We start from the raw sequence: 24,757 nt of genomic DNA on the forward strand, positions 1-24,757 counted from the left end.
GCCCGCCAAAGCCCCGCCCCCTCCAGCCTGTGGCGCGCGTGACTGGCGAGCTAGAGCAGGAGGTTGAGTGACACACCGCCCCGGAGGCGGGATTAGCCCCTTCCCCGAACCGAACCCTGGGAAAACCGGGGGGTGTTGCCAGTTCGCCTGCCCTGGCCCCTTGTGGGGGGGGGTCCTGAATCTCCTGCTCCTGGAGTCCTGTGATGAGGGAAGGCTCTCAGCTTTCATTGCAAAGGGGGTCTGGCCCTGGGGGTGGCTGAGACAAGCTGGGGAAGGTGACCCTTGAAGGCTCGAAAGTGAGACACCAAGTTATTTGTTTCCTTTATAGCATGTTTATTGTTTTGTTTTAAAGGTCATTATTTTGGAGCCTAAGGTAAGTGTGAAGAGCTGGGATGTAAGGTCATGTTAAAGTGTGTGATACTGTTCGGCCACTAAGCGTCACATACCTGATTTCAGCTAGCCCCAGGCCAGAGCTGCCAGAGCAGTAAAACAGTGAACTCATCTGGTGTCTAGCTCCCTGTGTGAGACAGAAGCTCTATAGTCAGTCTATAGCTGATACAGGAGCTGGGCCTGCTAGTACAATCCTATCACATGCCATGTGGAAGTGTATGACCCGGAGCATGACTAGTGATTTTTGAACACGTGCGATTGGCAATGTTGCTGTATGCAAACACACCCTTCAAAGTCCTTGCTTCTTTCTCCTAGGGGGAGAGGCTGGATCAGAGAGATTACAGCGCATCTAACAATGTTCTTTCACCAGCCTTGGGAGGGACTGTAACACTAACAATACCTCTCCCCCGTCCCCAGCGAGACAGGATGAAGAGACTTTAACAGTCAGCAAAATTTCCCTTCTCTCTGGGGATTGAGGATTCTGTAACACTCTTTTATTCCTTTTTTCCCTCTCAGGGTGCCCCTTCTGCTTCTGACAGTCTTTGCAATAAGGAACAAAAAAGCAGCATCGACTGGTCTCCACAGCACCATTTATAAGTAAGGGCTGGTCAAAATGTTTTGAGTGCAAAGCTTTTTCAGCAAAAAAAAAAAAAAGCGGGGGGGGGGGCTTTTTCTTTCTCAAAATAGAAATATTTTGGGAAAGCATGTCAATATTTTGAAATGTTTGTTTTATCAAAAAATCACTTTAGAAACTTTTCCCCCGTATTGTTTAATTTGCCATAATGTAATTTTGATTGGTGCATTTAGTCACATGTGGGTGTCTTGTTTTCTTGAGTGGATGGGTATAGTCATAAATACTTGGACAGCATATAATTAATCTATGCCTTCCAGAAGACAAGCTGATTATTCTGGCTTCTTTGTGAGGGAGCCAACCAATCAACAAGGCCAGGCTATATGATGAGACTGACCTGTTAGTGGTTACAGGGCTGTCAGTTCCCCCCTGTACACACCCCAAAAATCTTTATAGGAGCAGGCAGTGGTGGTACATATTGTGTAGGGAACTCACAATTTTTGTTGGGCGTTTTTTGCTTTTAACTCCTCTACTTGCAACTTAAGAGGAAGGGCTGCAGCAGTGAGGTGCAATACAGCACATTCTCCTCTCCTGCAGTTGATGCTGAAGTTACTGGGATCAGGATGAGGTGATAGGCATCTTCAGCATTCCTTAATGCATGTCATGGGTGCATCTGTGCTCTTCTAGGTCAACCAAATGGGGAATTAGCTAGCCCATTTCCTTCTCCCCATGTCCAAATTTAGATGTTAGAGAAGAAATTATCTAGTAGAGGCCTGTGCTTTTACTTTAGTCCTGGTGGATTTCCAATAGGTTTGTCCTACTTACTCCGCTGTGAGGCTTAGAGGAGAATTTGTTTTCATACGTTTGAGATATAAGGAAGAGTCTCTTCAAGTGGCTTTTGGTTGTTTTGGGGAATTGTGCTGAGACTTGTTTCTTTTTAAGAACTGTTTTGAATGTAAAAATCTCCATTCTATATTTTTAAAACTGAGAAACGGGATTAATTCCGTCCTTGAAACTTTTCTTCTTTCATGGCATGGCTCTTCTTGATGAATTTTCTCAAACCTAGAATGAAGTAGAAAGGGATCTTGGTTACTATTTTAGTTTGAAAACAAATGTGAACAGCAAGAAGCTTGGGATAGAATTAGGGAAACTGTTTTCTGTTTTTGTTGGATTCTTCCTTCAGCTGCCTGTCTGTTTCATGGTGTAGTGCTCAGTCCTCTGGACTACCATTTATAGTCCAGGTTTTGGTGTGGTCTGATATGTAGAGCAGGGAATGTGGAGCCAGGTCTCTTGGGTTCTATTTTCAGCTTTGAGATCAAGTGTGATCCAATAGATTCAAACTTTCTGCTCTGATCTCTCTTGCCTCTAATGCAGGGGTGGGCAAACTATGGCCTGCAGGCCAGATCTGGCCCACCAGCCGTTTTAATCCGTCCCTCGAACTCCTGCTGGGGAGTGGAGTCTGGGGCTTGCCCCGCTCTGGAGCTCCAGTTGGGGAGCAGGGTCAGGGGTCACTCCATGTGGCTCCCGGAAGCAGCAGCATGGCCCCCTCCGGCCAGGGGGAGCAGCGGCTTGGCTCCCTTCCGACCAGGCAGCTCTGCATGCTGCCCCCATCCCAAGCGTGACCCCCGCATCTCCCATTGTCCGGGAATCACAGCCAATGGGAGCTGCAGGGGCGGTGCCTGCGGACGAGACAGCATGCAGAGCCACTTGGCCACACCGCCATGTAGGAGCCAGAGAAGGGACGTGCTGCTGCTTCTGGGAGCCATTTGAGGTGAGCACTGCCTGGAGCCTGCACCCCTGAGCCTCTCCCTGTGCCCCGATCCCCTTCCTGCCCTCCAAACCCCTCGATCCCAGCCCAGAGCACCTTCCTGCACCCCAAACCCCTCATCCCCAGCTCCACCGCAGAGCCCACACCCCCAGCTGCAGTCTGCACCCCTTCCCGCATCCCAACCCTCTGCCCCTGGCACTGTTCCCCTTCCAGCCGTCCAAACTCCTCATTCACAGCCCAGAGCACCCTGTTACACCCCAAACTCCTCATCCTCAGCCCCACCCCAGAGCCTGCACCCCCAGCCGGAGCCCTCATTTCCCCCCCCACACACACTCCATGCTCCTGCCCCAGCCCAGAGCCCTCTCCCACACCCTAAACTCCTCATTTCTGGCCCCACCCCAGAGCCCACACCCCCAATCAGAGCCCTTGCCCCCTCCTGCACCCCAATCCCAACTTTGTGAGCATTCATGGCCCACCATACAATTTCTATTCCCAGACATGGCCCTCGGCCCAAAAAGTTTGCCCACCCCTGCTCTAATGTCATGAATCTGTTTTCTCCTTTAGGTCACCATTCCTACTCATATGGCTTAACATGTTGTATTTGAAATGGAAACAGCTGAATTGGGATAGTACTACCTAGGGAATGATGATGAACATGGGCCTGTCTGGCAAATCTTCAGTTTTTGTTCCTTCCTTGCCCCTTAAAACATTTTAACATAACTGGAATGATGATGCTTGTACTTGTTGTGAAGTTAGAGGGTGGTAAATCCTGTGGTTTAATAATCTTCTTTGTTTTAAAACAAAGCAAAGTGTCAAATGGCCTAGGAATGCAATAGATATAGGTAAATAATGTTAAGTGGCATAGATATTGTTCTGTAGCCTGAATGACCTTCATTTCTTCATTTTTAATGTCATTAGCTGAAGAGTAGCTGCCATGATTTTGTTTGTCCCATTGTATAATCTTTTAAAAAAGAGAGAGAGCATTTAATACTTGTTTAGAAAATCTCCATTGTCTTTTTTCTATATAACTAACATATTTAATTGATAGGTTGTCCCATCTACAGAGAAGTAATTGGTATTTGAAAACAAAGATACTTATCAATTAAACCAAATGCATGAAGCCTATTTGAAAATGCAAATTTGTACATGTAGGCTATCAGAAAAAAATAATTCTGTTTAGAACACTGAAATCACCATGGTAACTATTTAATCATCTCTTATATTTAATATCCCTAGATCATTCTTTTCCCAAACCAATTAAATTATGATAATCTAAAAGAAATATCCTTTTGTAGTTAAAGAACAAGATTAGGATCCAGGATTCCCAGATTCTATTCCCTGTTCCGATCCTGACTTCTTTTCTGGCCTTGGGCAAGTCATTTCTCCTCTTAACATCAGTTTCCCCAACTGTGAAATAGAGTTGATGATACTCACCTACCTGGTGCCTCAGGAGGACTAATTCAATAAAGGTTGTAGCTCGCTTTTAGGGTCTTTGGATGGAAAGTGCCGGATAAGGGGTAAAGTATTTAATAAGGAAGCTTGGTAAGCAATTGGGAGCAAAATGTTGGATTCTGGAACCTGCTTTGAAATCACCATCTTTATGCCACTGTTTCAAGTCTGAGCCTTCTATTCTAGAGTGTTCCTGTCTCCTCAGGAGACCCAGCAGATGCGCATGACAAGGAATGTTGTTGTGAAGCCCAAAACTATAAATGGGCTTAAAAAGAACTAGCTAAGTTCATGGAGGATAGGTCCATCAATGGCTATTAGCCAAGATGGTCGGGGATGCAACCCCATGCTCTGGGTGTCTCTAGCCTCTGTTTGCCAGAAGGTGGGAGTTGATGACGGGATGGATCACTTGATGATTACCTGTTCTGTTCGGTCCCTCTGAAGCAACTGGCATTGACCACTTTCGGAAGACAGGATACTGGGCTAGATGAACCATTGGTTTGACCCAATATAGCTGTTCTTATGATTTCTGTTCTTTTCATCCTTGAACAGCTCTTGCACAACCTGCATTATCTGACATCTGAACGAAAATAAGATCTACAGCTTTCTCCCTTATTTTAACTGTTCAACATAATAGTGAAATATGTATTTTTCATCCTAGTTCTCTTTCTGGATTTATTTGATATTTATTAATCTCTTCTTCCTGGGTGTTGTAGGCCTGAAACACCTCAACCATGTTTTCAGCCACAGAGAGATAAGAATAGTCATAGTATTATCAATATAACAACTAAAGTCATTCAAGGACACTACGCACTCTAGGATATAAATACTGGGAAACCCCAGAGAGTTGCAGCCTTGGCCAGCAAGTAATTCTAGGACTCTTTCTTTGGGAAATGTGTCTTTGATGCATACCAGTGGCACAGTTTTTTGCCCTTTAGAAGTACCATGACAAGGCAGCAAAAGCTCTCTTGAGTCAGGATGCCTCCTCACTGGGAACTGCTATATCCTCATCTTTTCTTTGCTTCTAAAGATGCTTCAGCGTTTAGAAGAAATACATTCACTGTAGTCTCTCAAGCTTTTTCAGTTTGCTAGAAATTCATTTAGACTTATTCCTTTTTCTCATTTAGCTCAAGTAATCGAGATCCTGGATTTCTGAGCAGTAGATCTAAGTTCTGTCCCCACTGAGCTTTATATTATCTCATCATTGCTCATGATGAACCTCTTTTTCTGTTCCAGCAGAATGAGAGACTCAGGCCATGTCTACACTATACATTTTTGTTAGTATAGCTGTGTTGGTTGGTATGTGCAGAGGTGTGATTCCTGACCCTCTTAGTTGAAGACTCTCTTTAGCCTCCAAGATTAAGCTGTATTTCATCCCTCCCATCCTATTATCTCTTCACTAGAAATCATGAGAAATGATCTTTATGCCGGTGACTGGCTGACAAACTCCAGAGAACTGACTTCAGGCTTCTGTATCATGCAGAATCATCTGAGCATTTTATGTTTGAATTGTTTTATACAGTATTGTTTTTTAAACCCCTAGTTTAATTCTAGGCACATAAACAAAACAGTTCTCTTCAGGGATGCATCACTTGATCTGCGAGTGAATATTGCAGGATAGCACAGAAACATTTTGGTTGGGTTTTTATCTAAAAACAGCACGTATGTGCTAAATGAATTAGAACTGATAAGCTTCACTTAGGGGGAAGGAGCCACCTGAAACTTGGCTTAAACAGACTGGTTGTCTTTCATACAGTCAACTTTTCTCCATTCATTACAGGAGAAAATGGCGCTTCATAGCCTCTAGGTGGCAGTGGTTCTTTACCACTATTAATCATTACCAGGAACAGCAGCAGTGCTTATCCATATTGTCTCTCCTGCCCTGAGAAGTGTTGTCCTGATGTGCTCTAGTGTTACCAGCCTTACCAGACAGCTATATTTGGAAATAATCCATGCCTCACAGCTTCCCAGAAGGCCAAAATCTGGCTAAAAATTTAAGTTCCATGCTTGTTTGAAGAGATGTAGCAGTAGCATGAAATATATTGCTGTGAACAGAGAACCAAACATTCAATTCCTGTATTCCTAATTAGCATTTGGAAAAGATTAATTCAATTACTGGCATCTCCTCAAAATTTGGTTAGAGAATGCTTTCCACAAGCTCTATAATCTTCCAAAATATGAATAATTCACCAGTTCCTGTGGTTTTGGCTCAATTTTTTCCTCACTGGGCTGGAATAAGTCGCTGTCTCAGTAAGTAATCACTTCTACTGTCAGTACTACTGGTAGGTGGTATAAACTGTTCTAGTGCCTAACTATGAAAGTCGTATTGGGAAGAGCATGAAAAATCCCTTGTCAAATGCATGAGTGCATGCTGATTCAATGAATTACCCACCATTGAAATTCTGTGGGAGAGAGAAATAGATGAATTTGTTACCAATTAACCTGAGGTAGCAGGTGTTGCTAGATACATGACTCAATGCTGGTAGATGGGCGTTGGCTGGTGGCTGTAAAACTTGAGCCAAAGTAATGGTAATCCCTTGGACAGAAGATCGGTGTATGAGCTTTTTGGGATAAGCACAGGTTGGAGAAGGGCTACTGAGATAGCCGCAAGGTAGACAAGTTTTAACTGATTTACTGCCTCAAATCCTATGCATCAAAGCAAACTTGGAACAGCAACAGTTGAATACAAACTTCAAACACCATCCTCTTTCCTGCCCCTGCCCCCCACCCCCAAAAAAAGTTTCAGTGTCCAAATCTGGAGTCTTGGTTCAGCCTATCATAGAGGCCAGCCACAAAATTTGGCTCCAAACCCAAGTCTGAAACCCAACACCACCAAAGTGTATGGATGTTCAGGTTTGGGAGGACAGGGGCTGGTTCAGGCCCATCTCCAGGATAACTGTCGATGGTCTGCCATTGGATCCCTGGGAGATCCAATGCAAGAGAGAGCTAGTCACCTGGGATGCCTGTTTGCCATGGGGATGGTGCTTCTTGACTTGTTATATTGAAATAGAAGCCCATATTTCGATCCCAGTCTCCATAATCTTCTGCCAATAAACAGGGGTTTTTTTAAGCAGAAATTTACATGCAATTTCACCTCCCACACAATCCGGTCACCCCACCTGCTTCATCTTGTGCAGTAACTAATAAAAGAACAGCTGCCATGGCTACTGTAGCTATATAAACTCAGGGAAAAGCTCTTCAGATTTTAAGGCGTGCCTAGAGCAGATGATTAAACATTTTATTTATTACAGAGAAGCCATAAATTAGAGCAGAAACATGCCATGCCTCTGTGTGGGTTTCAGGTTTACAAGTATGTACTTTAAAAATAATTGCAATGGGGTAAAACAGCAAAGGAGTGAGAGAATAAGCAGGGTAGAACTCTGGGTAGAACCCTCATTATTAAATCTAGTTATAATTAATCTAGTAACGGCAGCATGTAGTTTTCTATGTAATAGTACACTGGTCAGAGATGACGTGTTTAGAGAACCTTTTCAACCCATTTCCAGGCCTTCTCATTCACAGTAGTCTCATCAGCATTCCAAGAAAATATCCTCTAGTGAGACACATTTGCAATAGTGGTGACTGTGTTAGCTGTAGCAGCCAAACATCAAGGTCATCCAAAAGATTCTACAGACTTACTAAAGTGTTGACCTTATTGTCTTGAAAATGGTTGACTTTTAGAATTGTTATAGTGTATATCTCTTGCAATATTTTATGCATCTGAATAATACATTTTTATTGTTCTGCAGAGCTTCCAGTCACATATTGGGTTGTTTTTTTAAATGCTGAGTAAATTGCATTCCTTTGCTTTTGCATTATTCTTCTCCTGCTGCTTTTCTACCCCCACCACCTTCATAAAATGCCTGATCCCGTGCTCTCTACATTCAGTGGAAATATGCTGGTTGGCTTTAATGGCAGACAGGCTAGGTCCAAGGTAAGCATTAAGGATTTCACCTCTCTGTAATTATTGCTTCGCCAGTCTAGGGAAGTGTCACCAGGATTTAATTCATGCCACTTCCACTTGCTAAAAAATCAATGAAATTCTTGTATAGTCTATTGAGACATGACAACATAATAGCTTCTAAGACTTTTAAGGCCAGAATCCCCTGTGATCATCTAGTCTGGCCTCCTGTATAGAACGTCACCCAGTAATTCCTGCAGCAAGCCCATAATTTCTACAGTACTTCTCTTACTAGCACCGTGGAAATCTTGCAGGCCAAATAATCCAGCCTCCTGTGCCTCAGTAATGAAGCTGCTTGGATACTGTCACTGGGAAAGCTGTTGGCATTGGGTTTTTCTTTTCTTACCCTAAAAGTAGACACAAAAGAGTGTGTCTACACACTGCACCCGTGGATCTGATTTGCAGCTCATGTAGATATACCCACACACAAGTGAGTATGTTCCCTAGGGGTCTGGTGGGCTTGTGCAGCCAATACCAAAGCCCATACAGCTAGCTTGTACAGTTACATCTACATGAACTGCCATTCGTACAGCCAGCTGTAATGTAGATATACCCTTAGGGTATGTCTACACTACGAAATTAGGTCAATTTAATAGAAGTCGATTTTTTAGAAATCGATTTGATACAGTCGATTGTGTGGGTCCCCACTAAGTGTATTAAGTTGGCGGGTGCGTCCACAGTACCGAGGCTAGCGTCGACTTTCAGAGTGTTGCACTGTGGTAGCTATCGCATGGTTCCCACAGTCTCTGCCACCCACTGGAATTCTGGGTTGAGCTCCCAATGCCTGATGGGGCAAAAACATTGTTGCAGGTGGTTCTGTTGTCAGGCCCCCCTCTCTCCCTCCCTCCGTGAAAGCAACAGCAAAAAATCGTTTCTCACCTTTTTTCCTGGGTTACCTGTGCAGACGACATACTACAGCAAGCATGGAGCCCGCTCAGCTCACTGTCACCGTATGTCTCCTGGGTGCTGCTGGCAGATGCAGTACTGCAGTGCTACACAGCAGCATCCCCTTGCCTTGCCTTGCGGACAGCAGATGGTACAATATGACTGCTGGCCATTGTCATCCTGTGAGTGCTCCTGGCTGACCTCGGTGAGGTCGGCCAGGGGCACCTGGACAAAAATGGGATGTGACTCCAGGTCATTCTCTTCTTTAAGTTTCATCTAATGGAGATTCAGTCCTGCCTGGAATATCATGCCAGCTGGAGGCTTCTGCCTCAGGCTGCTCTCCCAGTCAGCAGCACCGCGCGGTCGCACTTACCCCAAGCCTACCTCTTGCTCCCGTGGCTCATGAAGCCTGGACAGTAGTAAAGAGCAATTCAACTATAGGCTGAGCAAATGCATAATGGTGGTAGAATGTGCCTTTGTACGTTTAAAAGCTCATGGGCGCAGTTTACTGACTCGATTAGACCTCAGCAAAACCAATATTCCCATTGTTATTACTGCTTGCTGTACGCTCCACAATATCTGTGAGAGTAAGGAGCAGACATTTATGGCGAGGTGGGAGGTTGAGGCAAATCGCCTGGCCGCTGATTACGTGCAGCCAGACACCAGGGTGGTTAGAAGAGTACAGTAGGGCGTGCTGTGCATCAGAGCAGCTTTGAAAACCAGTTTCATGACTGGCCAGGCTACGATGTGAAAATCCTGTTTGTTTCTCCTTGATGAAAAGCTGTCCCCTTGGTTCACTCTACTTCCTTGTAAGCCAACTGCCCTCCTCTCCCCTTTTTGATCTCCACTTGCAGAGGCAATAAAGTCGTTGTTGTTTCAAATTCATGCATTCTTTATTAATTCATCACATAAATGGGGGATAACTGCCAAGGTAGCCCGGGAGGGGTGGGGGAGTAGGGAAGCACAAGAGTGGGGTAGTTGTAGGGGCACCCCCTAGAATGGCATGTAGCTCATCATAAAAGTGGCATGGTTGGGGCTCTGACCCACAGCAGCCGTTTGCCTCTCTGGTTCTTTGGTAGGCTTCACGCAGCACTGCTGCAGGTCCCTGTTATAACCTCTGTCCTCCATGCCCGTGGAGATTTTTTCAAATATTCCAGCATTTCGTCTTTTGGAATGGAGTTCAGATAGCACGGATTCATCTCCCCATATAGTAATCAGATGCTGTACCTCCAGTTCGGTCCATGCTGCGGCTCTTTCGTGATTCTGGGACTCCATGGTCATCTGTGCTGTTGAGCTCTGCATGGTCACCTGTGCTGATGAGCTCACCACACTGGCCAAACAGGAAATGAAATTCAAAAATTCCCAGGGCTTTTCCTGTCTACCTGGCCAGTGCATTTGAGTTGAGAGTGCTGTCCAGAGCAGTCACAATGGAGCACTCTGGGATAGCTCCTGGAGGCCAATACCATCGAATTGCGTCCACACTTCCCTAAATTCAACCCAGCAGGGTCGATTTCAGCGCTAATCCCCTTATTGGGGAGGAGTACAGAAATCAATTTTAAGAGCCCTTTAAGTTGACAAAATGGCTTTGTTGTGTGAATGGGTGCAGGATTAAATCAATTTAACACTGCTAAATTCAACCTAAACTTGTAGTGTAGACCAGGGCTTAGAGTTTACAGCTTCAGGAGATTCTGAAGTTTGAACTGTTTCTGATTGCTCTGAGAGGACAATCCTTTCTTCAAGTTGCTATGAAATTAGTCCTGGAACTGCAGCTTCACTTTCCTTGTGCTTGTGCTATTATTCGTATGTTTTAAGTATCTAGAGTTTCAGGCTAAGCTGGGGTAGGCAACCTATGGCACCGGTGACAAAGGCAGCACACAAGCTGATTTGCAGTGGCACTCACACTGCCCAGGTCCTGGCCACTGGTCCGGGAGGCTCTGCATTTTAATTTAATTTTAAATGAAGCTTCTCAAACATTTTAAAAACCTTATTTACTTTACAACAATAGTTGAGTTATATATTATAGACCTATAGAAAGAGACCTTCTAAAAATATTAAAATGTGTTACTGGCACGCAAAACCTTAAGTTAGAGTGAATAAATGAAGACTCAGCACACCAGTTCTGAAAGGTTGCCGACCCCTTGGCTAAACATTGTATTAAATCAGAATAAATATCTGGCTGAGTTACTTGGGTTTCTTTTTGGCATTTTGTTTCTGAATCCCTGTTTGGCTTTTTTTGAGGATGGGATACATTTTGTTGTTTGTTTGTTTTTTCCTTACCAGATTTCATAGTGGCTTTTTCTTTCTTATTATATTTTGCTTTAATTACAAATAGTGGAAGCCAGAAATGACTTGCTTCATCTAGTCCAGCCTCTTGCCTTGTATAGGATTCCTGAATACTTCATTTCCAGGTCTGGTGCCTTAAACCTCCCTTGTTTCTTAGAGATTTTGGTTTGGTTTGGGTTTTTTTGTTCCCGCCTCCCTCGAACCACTTGTTTCTTAATGTCCAGCCTACAATTCCCTAGCTTCAGCTATTATTACATAATGGGTTTTTTTTAAACAAATAAGGGTATGCCCCTGCAAACTTTTAGTCACAAGGTTGTTCTACCGATGTCAGATGTCCTGTTGACTTCAATGGTCCTATTTTCATAAAGATTGGTTTTCTGAGAGGGTGTGCAGGATCAGGCCTTAATACCCTTCCATTAAAGTCTTTACAGGGCATGTTTCGACTCTATTCTGTTCTCCCACTCCAGCCACCAGACTTGCCCCTGCCCTCCCACGAGACTACATACATTCTGGGCCTTATCTTAAGATATGCCCAAGCCTTGCTTAGCCCAAAACCCAAGAAGAGGGGGGAGGTAAGGTGGCTGATTCCCTCAAGTAGCCAGAAACTGAGGTGGTGCCTGTGGTAATTTAGAGCAGGGATCTAACAATATAAGGTTCTGTCCCATGACACATCCTGAGTGCAAGCTCTGTAACTGATGGAGACTCTGGCTGCCTGTTTAGGGTAACTTTACAGAGCCTTTGCACCATGGGAGTGGTGCAAAGAGGCCTCCTTGTGGGGCAACATCTGGCCTTCTGCTTCCATCCTCAAATGTATAACCTCCAATTCATGTATCAGCTTTAGTGCCCTTCTTTGTAGTCCCTTCCATTTATCTCTGCTGAATGCTGGAGGAGGGAAACCAGAATGTCTCCACAATATTTCAGGTGCTCAGATAGCAATGAATGTGAAATAATAATTGTCAGCTCTTTAGCAAATACGATTATGAAGTTAAAAACGTTCCCACAGTAGTTTAGCCAGGCTCTGGGAAGGGTTAGCTAGTCCGATGCAGCTCTGTGTTATGTTAGATGGGTTGCTGTTACGAACACTGGAGGGCAGCAGAACAAATGCAGCTAAGGATTTAAGCACTGAACAATAGAAATGAGCTGAATTCTGAATTACCATAGCATCCTCCCACAGTAAAGTCAATACAATGACTTAGAAAAATATCACATGCCAAAGTACCTCTTTCTGTAAAAAGCATAGGTGCCAGAACTAGGGGTACCGGCTTGAAGTAGCAATAACAACCTAAATACATGGTTTCTGCCTTCAACGCCTCCACTATGAAAATTGTTCCAGCACCGCTGGTAAAAAAATTAATTCAGTGAATAAGAATTGCTTTCCCAACCTGTAGTAAGCCTTTTAAAAGAACTATCCGCTTACCTCCTCTTGCAAGAGAGTTCATTCAATCACAAGTCTTACTGTTTTCTTGATGGTGAAAATACACTGGAAATAACCACTTTGCAAGTTATCTCAGATTTGAAAAATTAACAAAGGTACCTTTTTGTAATGAAGAGTAACAGCTCCAGCCAGGTGCAAGGAGGATGAAAGTGAATCTGTTGCTGGGTTCTTCATGTCTGGCTATTTGCAAACAGGGGAAAGATTGCAAAAATCCCTCCTCTGTTGTGCCACAGACACAATCACACATACAGACTCACACAGTCTTTGTGCTCCTAAAGAGCAAGGATAGCTTCTGCCAAGCAGTGCCAAAGGAGGCAGGGAGGAGCAGTGTTGGGGCAAGGCCATCACTCCACCAGTGCCCCTCTTCATCCTAGCTGGGCTCTGTGAGGAGAGCATATGCTGCCTCTTGCCAACACATGCCAGAGATGTTGCTCTAGCATCCATTGCATTGGGAGTCCAGGAGGACTTCTTAATTTTAGCTGTAAATATACATATATAAACACAGTGAGTTCATGGAGGATAAGCCCAGCAATGGCTATTAACTGGGATGGACAATGATGGTTTCCCTAACCTCTGTTTGCCAGAAGCTGGGAATGAGCAACAGGGAATGGATCACCTGATGATTACATGTTCTGTTCATTCCTTCTGGGGCACCTGGCATTGGCCATTGTCAGATGACAGGATACTGGGCTAGATGGACCTTTGGTCTGACCCAGTATGGCCGTTCTTAGGTTCAGTACTTTTAAAGCTGGATTCTTCTTTGCAGACAGGCAGACACACCCAGTTTCCAGCTACTGGAAAACATCCTAAGCCAGCATTGCAGTGAACCCATTTGTCAAGGCTGATTCCCAACTCTGGCACTTTGAGTTTGGGAAGGGGCAGGGGGCGGGCCGTAAGGACCCTAAACATTAATTCTGGCCACTCCAGGCATGTATTAAACTCCCAAGGTTACAGCTTTTCTCTGACTTTGGATGAGTAGATGCTGCCACCCCCCAAGGGCAAAAACCCCTTTGAGAACCCAGGAAGGTGCCCTTGGGAATTCCTTTCTGTCAGGTGGCCTCAAGCCCTTTCACTCCCTCTCCGGGGAAGAGCTGAGAAAGAAAACAGAGGAAATAAGCTGTTGCCACCAGCTAACTAAACAACGTGCACAAACCTCTTAGGACACAAAATCCAATCCTGTTCTTAAAAAAGGTACATTTTATTAAAAACAAAAAGAAAGAAAATACATTTGAAAACTTAGGCCATTGTTAGATTTTAAAAAGAGCAAATACAAAAATTAAGAATCAAGAATAGCTTTCTTGAGGCCCAGCTTAAAAGTTACAAGCAACATAAAAACATTTGGGGTTAGCACAGAGGAGTCCACAAGCCATAAAAAAATAAACAAGATAAACGTAATTGCGTCTTCCTAGACATTTCCGGAACGACTTACATATCTGATGACTTTTCATACCTGGCTCAAGGTTCTTACAGTATAGCTGCTCTGTCCCTTCTCTCCAGGAGAGCAACACAGACAGACAAAGGGGAAGATTTTTCCCAATTTTAAAAAGTTCTAGCCTTCTCATTGGCTCTTTTGGTCGGGTTCCCACTCCTTTCCTTTTACCTGTGTAGGGAGACTTTTTAACTCTTTACAGGTAAAGCAAGTAGAGAACAACTAGTAAGAGGGACTTTATAGCTAGCTAACTGGCTGGCTGGCTGTTCATAAAAGGGAGCTACACGCCCCCCCCTAGTTCATTTATCACACCATTTATATAAAAATTGCCTCATTACTGAGACTACAACTCATTACTACTCATTACTTGAGACTATTCCTAGTAGTCTCAAGCATGGAAGGGATGGAGACTAAGTTATCTTTTCAGTCTTAGAGGTGGCCCTTCCAGAACATGATACACACAAACCTGAAGAAACTTGTACTGTGGTTGTCCATGCCGTGTGTGTGCTATGAATAAATAGAGGCATGCAATTTACTAAGGCTGCTGAGCTAGAACTTTCCACAAGAAATGACTTCACTGTAGAAAATATTAGTTATAAATTGTATAACTTCCCAATCATTGGGAATTAGCCTGTGCAATACAGTATATGTAAGCAGATATTGCTACATAGTACTAAATGTATATACAGTATTGTTTATAAACCATGCCCACAGAATGTGGGGAGAGTGGGAAGAGCTATGACATAGCTGACCATTTATCATTTTCAATGGAAAATTGTTTGGCAACTTTCATTGTCCAGGCAAATTTAGACAGATGAAAGGGTCGACTAAGCAATGATTATATATGTACATAAGTTCAAATAAATTACTGAAAGCTTTCATGTTTTATCTGTTAAAATGCTTCTATGACTTTGGCTTAAAAGAAGGAAGAGCTTTAGAAGGATCAGAAGGGAGTGTCTCATCGGAATAAAATTACCCATGGAAATAACAATTTGTTTTTTAAACATCACAGAGAAACAAAGGTTTTTTACAGATGCAATAACCGTATCTCTGCAATAGGATTTTTAATAACCAAAGGCAGAGGAGTTGTGACTTTGCATGTAATGGCAACATTTTGATGGTTCACAGAGGTGAAAGTAAGCCGGTATGCCCTGGTATGGCATATCAACAAGAGCCGGTGCGCCATACCAAGGCAGATCGGCTTCCCCAGCAGGAATGTAAAGGGTCTGGGACTCCCAGCAGCAGCTGGAGCCCCGGGCCCTCTAAATAGCCACTGGAGCCCTGCTGCCGCTACCCCAAAGCTACTGCAGCAGAGCTCCAGGCCCTTTAAAGCTCCGCCAGAGGCCTGGGCCCCCTCCAATAGTGATTTAAAGGGCCCTGGGCTCCACTGCAGTAGCAGCAGCTGGAGCCCTGGACCCTTTAAATCACCCCCGGGGCTCCCAGCTGCCTCTGCAACTGGTAGCTCCAGGGGTGATTTAAAGGGCCCAGGGCTCTCAGCTGCTGCTTCCATAGCCCCACCTCTTCTAGTAGAGGCCATGCCTCTTCTAGTTGTGTCCCCGCCCCCTCCTAAGGACACTGGAGTAGTGGTAAGTCCTTTAAGTTACTTTCACCCCTGATCCTTCATAACTTTTTCCCACAAGAGGCTTATTTCATAGAATCATAGAATATCAAGGTTGGAAGGGACCTCCGGAGGTCATCTAGTCCAACCCCGTGCTCAAAGCAGGACCAATCCCCAGACAGATTTTTACCCCAGTTCCCTAAATGGCCTCCTCAAGGATTGAGCTCACAACCCTGGGTTTAGCAGGCCAATGCTCAAACCACTGAGCTATCCCTCCCCACCCCATTTCAAACAGCAGTAACCTACCAATGCTATTCTAAGCAAAATTAGTTAATAGTTTTCTGTTAGCAGAAGACAAATGGTGGTGTGTGAGGGCTGTTTTCTTCATATTCTAGAAAAGAGCTAAACCGTGTTATCTATTTTTTGATTTGTGAGGGTTCTCTCTCCCCTAATATCCATTTAAACCAAGCAGTGTCACTAGGAGTCTCTTTCTTTTTCCACTGTTTGGCCAAATATCACTCCATTGCTCTCAGAAAGTGTGAAATTAGTCCAGAGCATTTCATCAGGTAGGCCCCGATCAGTAGGGACTCCAGAATGTTGAGGGGCAGTCTGTATACACCCATCTCAAAGATAAAGTAGAAGATTTGTGTAACAGTCAGCCACCTCTGGGTATTCCTATCAGATATGAAGGGAAAATGCTGTTGCTTCTACATTCCTTCCAGAAAGCATGTAAATAATCAACAGATTTTTTTTTGAACAAGAAATGAAATGTATCAGTGGATCATCGTGTAGCTGAGTTCCATTACATCAAGTACCTGGGCAAAAAACTCGCCAACACGCTTTTGAAAACTTAACCCACAGGGAGCATGTATGTGTAGTTCTAAAGTACTATTTATACTGTCAGCTATTTATACTCATCACAAACACACTCTGAAGTTAGAGGACATCTTTCACAAGCATTAAATTCAGTCTCATGTTCGGAAGCTAGTAAGTGCTGGCAGTGGACTCTCCTCACACACATTCCCAAATTGTGTTTAAATTGGAATTTCAGTACAAATATAAAATGAACAACATGTTATTGGTAAATGCAGGTGTCAATTAAAATGAGAGCTTACCCATATAAATCAGAGCGGGAGAACAGTCTGGGCATTTGGGAATTGCATAAGTGTCCATGACATCCAAAAGGGGATGCCAAGTACCTGGTCTTGTCAGAATTAATAGATTATTTTTCCATTTAGGCTATAAACACCATGTTTCTTGTTCAATCCAATAATTAAGAGTCATCATATTAACTATCATCATAACAACTCAGCATGTTTATACATTGAGTTTAAGCCAATATTTTAAGGGTTTCTAAGCAATTTCTTTTAAGGATTCCATAACTGATACATTGTACTTTTTCTCTTCTTATTCTGCTAATATGTTTCCATATTTTTTGTATTGTAGGTAATTCTCACATTACAGGGCAAGCTGATGTTTCTGCTGTATGGCATTTGGGACATTTAAACATAGCTATTCTGGTGTATAATTTAGGACAAATCAATCCGTGTTCCACACGCAGTTGTTATTGGGCTTATTTTGTTACATGTGGATGCTTTATACATGTTGGATGTGACCTGGTTCTATTCTTCAGCAGTAATTTCAATTTACTTTTCATTTTGCAGTTTCCCCATGCCACTGAGGCAATATGTTGGATAATCATCTCTTAGTAGTTTATAACATCTGCTAGTCAATTTAGAAGTGATGGAGCTGCACAGCTTCGTTTTTTCAACAAGTGAGAAGTGATTGGTTTTCCTTTTTTGGTAAAGATGCAGTGATGGGAAGGCAATGCAGACTGCCTTGATGGGCAGACATTGCAATGATTCAATCTCTAGTGCTCCCATCCAGGAAGATGTGTCGACCAGAAAAGATAAGCTCTGTCTGTCTTGTATCAATTAGATGGGATTTGGGCTTGATATGGGGGCCTTGCAGGAAAGGTCTGGGGCACGGTTAAAATGGAGATATTTATGTGCACTATGTACTCTACAGACATAAATACAATTTAGTCCCTGACCCAAAGATCTTATGGTCTAAGGATGATTAAGTTTATGCATGTCAGTAGTCCCACTAAACCTGGGGCCTAATGAAGACAGGACAGAACAAGGAAAGACAAGTGAAAGTAAGGCGCAGAGGTTACTCATACAAGCCCATGAACTTGATCCTATGCTGTACCCCAGCTGTTTTGGAGCTCTGGAACAAAGTAACCTCATTGAGCTGTTTCTAAAAACTATTTGCTGGGATTTAACAGACAATAAAAAGCCATTCTCTGGTTGGAGAAGGACTCTGCTAGGAATACCACTAGGTGAGGTGCAGTGGGGCTGCAGGCCCCTCCAGGGCACATCAAAGACCTGTACTGCCCATCTCAAGGTGGGAAAATAAAGTTTTGTGTACCTCCATGAGAAGAAAGTGATTGCACATCATCATAAGAATGGCTTAGCCTCCAAGAACTGAAAAACACTGTCTCTGGTGAGAGAAGAAAGGTCAAAGATCTGTCAACTTAAACAGGCACAAAATGATCTACTGGGTGACATTTCTTTTTCCTTTCCCTCATGGCCATGTGGCTCTTTTCTCATTCCCAATGAGTGTCACAGCCTGACATCTACCCCCTACAAATCAAAAGCTGCATTAATAAATATCGTTTCAGCTGGCTACTTCTATGCACATAAAAATCATTAATAATGGTAAATGGGTTCCATCTCAGTTACTTTGTCATTACAGGTTTGTTAGATGTATCCAGAACGGAAATGGCAGCACAGTTCCGCTATTTTAAAAGTGAAAAGAACTACAAGAATAGTGATTTTTAACTCTTGAGAATTTGAGTTACATTGGGGAATGCAGAGGACTTCTAAGGCAGGCAGAATACCTCCACGGGCATCGGCAGAGAGAGTGATGGTCAGGAGCAACTCCTCTCCCTTCTTTTTAGAGCTGCAGAATGCACTCCTCCATTCCCAGCCTCAGGCTGCCCCAAGGGGCTGGGACTTGGACATACACCCTCCCCTACACAACCATTTGGGATTGCAATTTTGTGGTCACACAAACAGTCTCTCTTCTCCCACAACACTCATTGGTGCAAGAGCTAAAATGTTGACTGTCCTTGCACAAGTGCCTAAGGGAGGTTAAGCAGCTTCCTGTGCTTTCTCATTCCTTGGAAATCTCCATAGAAGCTGTCAGAATCTGCCCTTATGTACTGATATTTATACTTATGGCAGCTATTTTCCTACAGTTAACTTACTGCGCTCTTAATTTTTTCTCCATAGACGTCTTTTCCAGTGTTTTTGCAATTTCAAGGTGCCTTGTGTAGGTGAATGGAATTTGAGTTTGTGCCCTATTTATGTTTTGATTTTGAGTGGCACTGTATCACCAAAAAGGATCAGACCCCTGTTCTAGGTACCTTGCTTCTTTACTGAAAGGTTCTGGGTTTTTTAATTTCTTTTCCTGTATATATTTGACCTTAGAAAGTGTATTTACTGCCTTCTTGTAAACTTGCTTAATGTAATTATTAAAAAGTTAATGAATTTGGACAAACCACAGAGAGAGAGAGAGTTCTTTTTCAAGTGATCTCGTAAGTTTGAAATTTGAAAGAAGACAAAGTGTACGATCAATTACAGTAGGGAAGGCATAAAGTCTGCAATGTTCTCTAACCTTTTGCTTTAGCTTACGCTCTTCAGCACGTAAATGTCTCTTTTCTAATGGAGAGAACTGCAGAAACGCCACACCGGGGCCATCTCATTAACTAAATCTAGGCAAACTGAATGTTAATTCAGTCGAATCCTCTTAGCAGGTGGACAGCCAATTCATTTAATTAAACAGCTATTCTGATGGAGAATGACTTATAATGACAGAAAATACTGAACAAAGAAAAAATGCAGTAATAAAAATTATATTTGTTGCAGTTCATTTTTATTTGATCTTTATTTCTTATGTTTTTTTATTTGGAAATTTCTTCATGAAAAAACTGGAGTTTGGCATTTCAGATCTATTTAATCTCTTGATAAACATCACTTAACTTGTTGGGTCTCTGGCTGAATATACCCCTTTTAAGCAGTTTCATTATCATTAAGTACAATTATGCTAAACTAGCACCGTGGGAGATGTCCTGCTTAAGAATGTCCTAGTTAAGTGGCGTGTACAGTGCCGGTAATTCTTTGTCCCAGGTCTCACATTGCACTTGGTTAGCATTTTCCTTCCAAATATTTTGAGTTGCTTGCTTGAATTTTCATCACATATGTTCCTAATTACAAAGATGTGAAGGTTAAACAATAAACACACCAGAACGCAGGAATGCTGTGGGATACTACCACACCCTGCTGTGCTTATTATGCAAAAGTCTATTAATATAGGTCTAATACTTGGTGTGACTATAATATAAAATGACCAATTTGGGTATTAAATTATTCATAAATATGGTCTTTAAATAAAAAATGAGGTTTTGTCTTTTTTATATTATGTATAAAGAAGACATGTTTTTTTTAAAGGAGTGGGGATTGTTTCTGCTTGTGTTTTACCTTAGAAATTCAGGTCTTGCCTATTGAGTTTTTCATAGAAGACTCTATGGACAACTGGAGAACTTTTATGGTTATGATATCAAAAGTGACAAGGTGAAATCTGAGCAACTGAGAGAGGAAGGATTCTTTAGTCAAACTGCTTAACTATTTTCTGTTGTTTTTTTTCCTGAACACCTGTTTAATACAAGAGCCTAATAACCAATGTGCTGAAAAGATGTCTATGTTAAAGATTCACCATCCTCTCTTCCTTAAAGGCTGTGGGAGCTCTTATTCCAGTTCTCTGGTCCATCAGCGAGACCTTCAGCAGAATCAGGGAAGACTTGATAATTCTATCTCTAGTTATGGTACGGAACAAAGAATATTTAAATACTGTATTTCCGAATGTGCAATTGTGCATGATTTTGTTTAGAAGGGTATTTTAGGTAGCAATGTATCTCTGGAGTTAAAAGCTAATATTCAGGGTGAAAGAACTATAAGATGTGTCATCATTAACGAGATACTAATTGGGTAACTTGGTGAGACTGAGAAGTCAGTTGGTCAGAAGTATTGCTCTGAACCTTCCAAGGCTCAAATGCAATGGCAAATACACAAAGGTCCCAGTCGTGCCAGGTGCTGAGGACTTCCTTCCAGAGCTGATGCTCCCACTTCCAGTCAAGTGTCTATGTCGGTTGTATGCCACCGTAAGATACCCCTGCACAAGGAGGCTCCTCAGCTGGTTACTTAAGCAGCCATAACAAGGCCAAGAATCCAGCCCTATGTCTGTCTGCTCTATTCTTTGCTGACTATTTGTTTATTCTGCACCATTACAAGAGTTGCACTCACTGGTAAAATTTGTGCCTTATTTCTAATTTCTAATTTGTCTGGCTTCAGCTTCCAGTCACTGGTTCTGGTAATACCTTTTTCCAGGAGATTAAAGAGCCCTTTAATATCTGGCATTTTCTCCCTGGGAAGTTACTTATACACTATAATCAATTCACGTCTCAGTCTTCTTTTTGATAAACTAAACAGATTGAGCTCTCTAAGTCTCCTGGTGAGGCAATTTCTCCAGCTCTAGACTAATTTTTGTGTTTCATGTCTGCACCCTCTCCAGTTTTTCAACATCTGTTTAAAAATGTGGATACCAGAACTGTATGCAGTATTCCAGTACTGGTCTCACCAATGCTCTGTGCAGAGATAAAATCATTTCCGTAGTCCTACTTCCCTATTTATACATCCAAGGATTGCTTTAGCCCTGTTTGTGACAGCATTGCACTGGGAGCTCATGTTGTTGCTGCTATTTTATTTATATTTTTATTATTTTATTTATATTATTGTAGCAATGCTCTCTTATAACGTTGTTTGGCTGCCTGCTTGTAAGATTCTGTGGAAGAGCAGCGATTTTACAAGGGACCATTGCACAAGTTCTGCTTCTCTGCCTCCTCCCCCTCCCTCCCAGCGCTTCCCCCACCACCAAACAGCTGTTTGGCAGCACTTAGGACTTTCTGGGAGGGAGGGGCAGGAGCAGGGAAGTGCCATGTCTCTGTTCCTCCCCCTCCCTCCCAGAAAGTCCTAAGCACTGCCAAACAGCTGTTTAGAGGCGCTTAGGATTTTCTGGGAGGGAGAGGCAGGAGTGGAGATGTGGGGCTTCTCCGCTCCTCCCCCTCCTTCCCAGCAGTTCACGCATAGGACTTTCTGGGAAGGAAGGAGGGAGGGGCAAGAGTGGGGAAGCACTGCATCTCCACTCCTCCCCCTCCCTCCCAGAAACTCCTTAGGACTTTGGAGGGTGGAGGGGGAGGGATGTGGCATGCTCCGGAAAGGAGGTGGAGTGGGAAGAGGTTGGCCTAGAGTGGAGCAGGGACAGGAAGAGGCAGGCCTGGAGCATTCCTGGCAAAATCTGAGCCTGTTCTCCAGGGAAACTGCCACTGCTGCTGCAAAGGTGCCTGTGTGAGGTAAGCCAGGGGCACTTCCCAACCACAGTACACTACAGTATACAGTATAATGCCTTTTGTCTGCCCCCCCCCCCAAATTTCCTTGGGACTTAAACCCCCATATTTACATTAAATCTTATGGGACAATTGGATTCGTTTAACATTGTTTCACTTAAAGTTGCATTCTTCAGGAACATAACTACAATGTTAAGTGAGGAATTACTGTATCCGAAACAGCCATATAATGGTGAAGGGATCCCAATATGGAACTGATTTCTCAGGGGGAAGTTTTCACACATTAAAAGTTCTTGCAAGAGTGAACATTGTGGTGGTGTTTTTTTCTTTTAAGCATTTAAAACTGAGTGAGTAAACCTGTTTAGCTTGCCCCATATTGCTTTGACTACAGCCCTTTGGCTAAAATAGATGTGGGTGTCTTAGCCTGTGGCTTGGCAAGCATTCTAAGTTTTTGTTTGAGAGGCCTTCTTCCTGGATGGAAATCGCATGTGATGTGCTTTTTTCCTGCTTCCAGTGAGCACTGTGCTCAAGAACGATGTTTGCCGTACAAATCCTACCCCAAAGCGCCCTCGTAGGAATTAGCGTTGGACAAGGAGCCTTATGAGTTGTCATACTTAATTTCTAATTAGCCCAAGGCATCAAAACTGACATAATCATGGTTTAGGCCACACCTCGCGAGGAGAGAGGAATAATTTAAAGCAGGGGTTCTCAAACTTCTGACAACAAAAATTACTACATGACCCCAGGAGCCAGGACTGAAGCCTAAGCCCACCCGTGCCCCGCTGCCCTGGGTGGGGCAATTCCAAAGCCTAGTGGGACCAAAACTGAAACCCCAGGGCTTCTGCCCCAGATGGGGAGCCTGTAACCTGAGCCCTGCCACCCAGGGCTGAAGCCCTCCAGCTTTGGCTTTTACCCTAGGTGGTGGGACTTGGCTTTTGGCCCTGAGCAATGGGGCTCAGACTTTGCCTCAGGCCTCTGCAAGTCTAAGTCAGCCCCGGCAACCCCATTAAAATGTGGTCACAACCCACTTTGGGGTCCAGACCCACAGTTGAGAACCGCTGATTTAAAGTAAGCGTTAGGAGCTGCTTGGTCCTGAAAACAAAACTGTTTCTCTTTATTCATAGCCCAGACAATTGCATTACATTTAGGGCTTGTTCCTGCAGTTATTACGCAGATGAAACACACGTTGATTTCAATGCTGTGCAGTACACGCTATCGCCTTGATTATCAGAATATAATGCCAGCCAATGAACAATTTCATGTAACCAATGTTTTGATAATTGAGGGAATTTTTAGGTGCAATTAATAGACATTGGGAGCCAAGAACACATTTTGGATAAGAGGAAGTTTTAATTAATTGAATTTCAGAAAATCAAGGTTACACTGTATGCATATCTCTTGAACTCAGTCTCATATGGCTAGAACTGAAGCTTTATTAAAATTCAAAGGACTCTTAACTATCCTTAACTGCTAATCATTTGATCGTTTCTCATTTTATTTCCAGAAAACCATGTTGACAGAACATTTTCTTGCTTATGCATGCAAAGGGAAAGAAGAGGGGATAAGAGCTGTGTCTTATCACCTAAAACTACCCAGACACTGGAAACTTCACATGACAAGTCATCACTTATACTGACAGAGAAAAATGTTTTAATTTTAGTTGTATTGTGGGGTGGTGGTGATTGTGGGCTTTTGTTTTGTTTTATTTTCTTCCCCAACATGATTTTGACATGTTTCAATATGAATTGTAAAGTATATAGAAAAACCTTTTTGAGATTGCTCTGCCATCGTCTATCTTCAGCATTCCATACTCTTTTTTATTTATTCTATAGCAATGTTTCCTAAAGGCTGGGCTATACACAAACTTCCACTGAAATAGCTACATCAGTTGTAACTGAGACTTCTTGTTATTTTGGTGCCATCTTGTGAGTGGACATTCTTATTTTGGTATCAGAGTGCCTGTATTGATTTAGCTTATATTGGTGTTTTACTGACTTCAGCTAAATTGTAGTAGGACACTTTAATTCTGAAATACACAGACTTCCACCAAAACAACAAATGTGTCAATTACAATGATTGAGGCTATGTCTACGCTACCGTTTATGTTGGTATGACTTATATCACAAGGGCAGGTGGGTAGTTAAGCCGACGGGAGAGCTCTACACTAGAGAGCTTACGATACAGCTGTGCCACTGTAACGTGTGTGGTGAAGATGTTCTATGCCGATGGGCGAGAGCGCTCCTGTTGGCGTAAAAAAACCACCTCTGCGAGAGGCGGTAACTATGTCGGCAAGAGAAACTCTCCCGCCAACGTAGCGCTGTTCACACTGGTGCTTAGATTGGTGTAACATATGTCGCTCAAGGGGGTTGGTTTATTTACACCCCTGAGGGACATAAATTATGTCAACATAGGCTGTAGTGTAGACATAGCCAGAGTTATTTTGGTGCAAGTTTATATGAGAATGAGGCTTAAAATTTCTCTAGCCGTATTAGAATCTTTGGCCTACCTGCACCATAAAATACCTTCTAGATTGATTTTGTTTTCTTTTACTTGTTTTATAGAATG

The 24,757-nt window shown here is 43.1% G+C and overlaps 1 long non-coding RNA gene across 2 annotated transcripts; it reads left to right on the forward strand.

Moving 5' to 3' along the window:
- The first annotated feature begins 171 nt into the window (after positions 1–171).
- On the forward strand, positions 172–24,549 carry LOC127044105 (uncharacterized). Of its 2 annotated transcripts, XR_007772408.1 has the most exons (4): positions 172–373; positions 907–987; positions 20,525–20,614; positions 23,697–24,549. It is a non-coding gene; the product is annotated as an uncharacterized LOC127044105 (long non-coding RNA). The 2 variants fall into 2 exon arrangements; XR_007772407.1 differs by lacking the exon at positions 172–373 and having other exon boundaries at positions 669–987.
- The last annotated feature ends 208 nt before the right edge of the window (positions 24,550–24,757 follow it).

This window comes from Gopherus flavomarginatus, chromosome 2 (assembly GCF_025201925.1).
Source record: "Gopherus flavomarginatus isolate rGopFla2 chromosome 2, rGopFla2.mat.asm, whole genome shotgun sequence".
NCBI lineage: Eukaryota > Metazoa > Chordata > Testudines > Testudinidae > Gopherus > Gopherus flavomarginatus.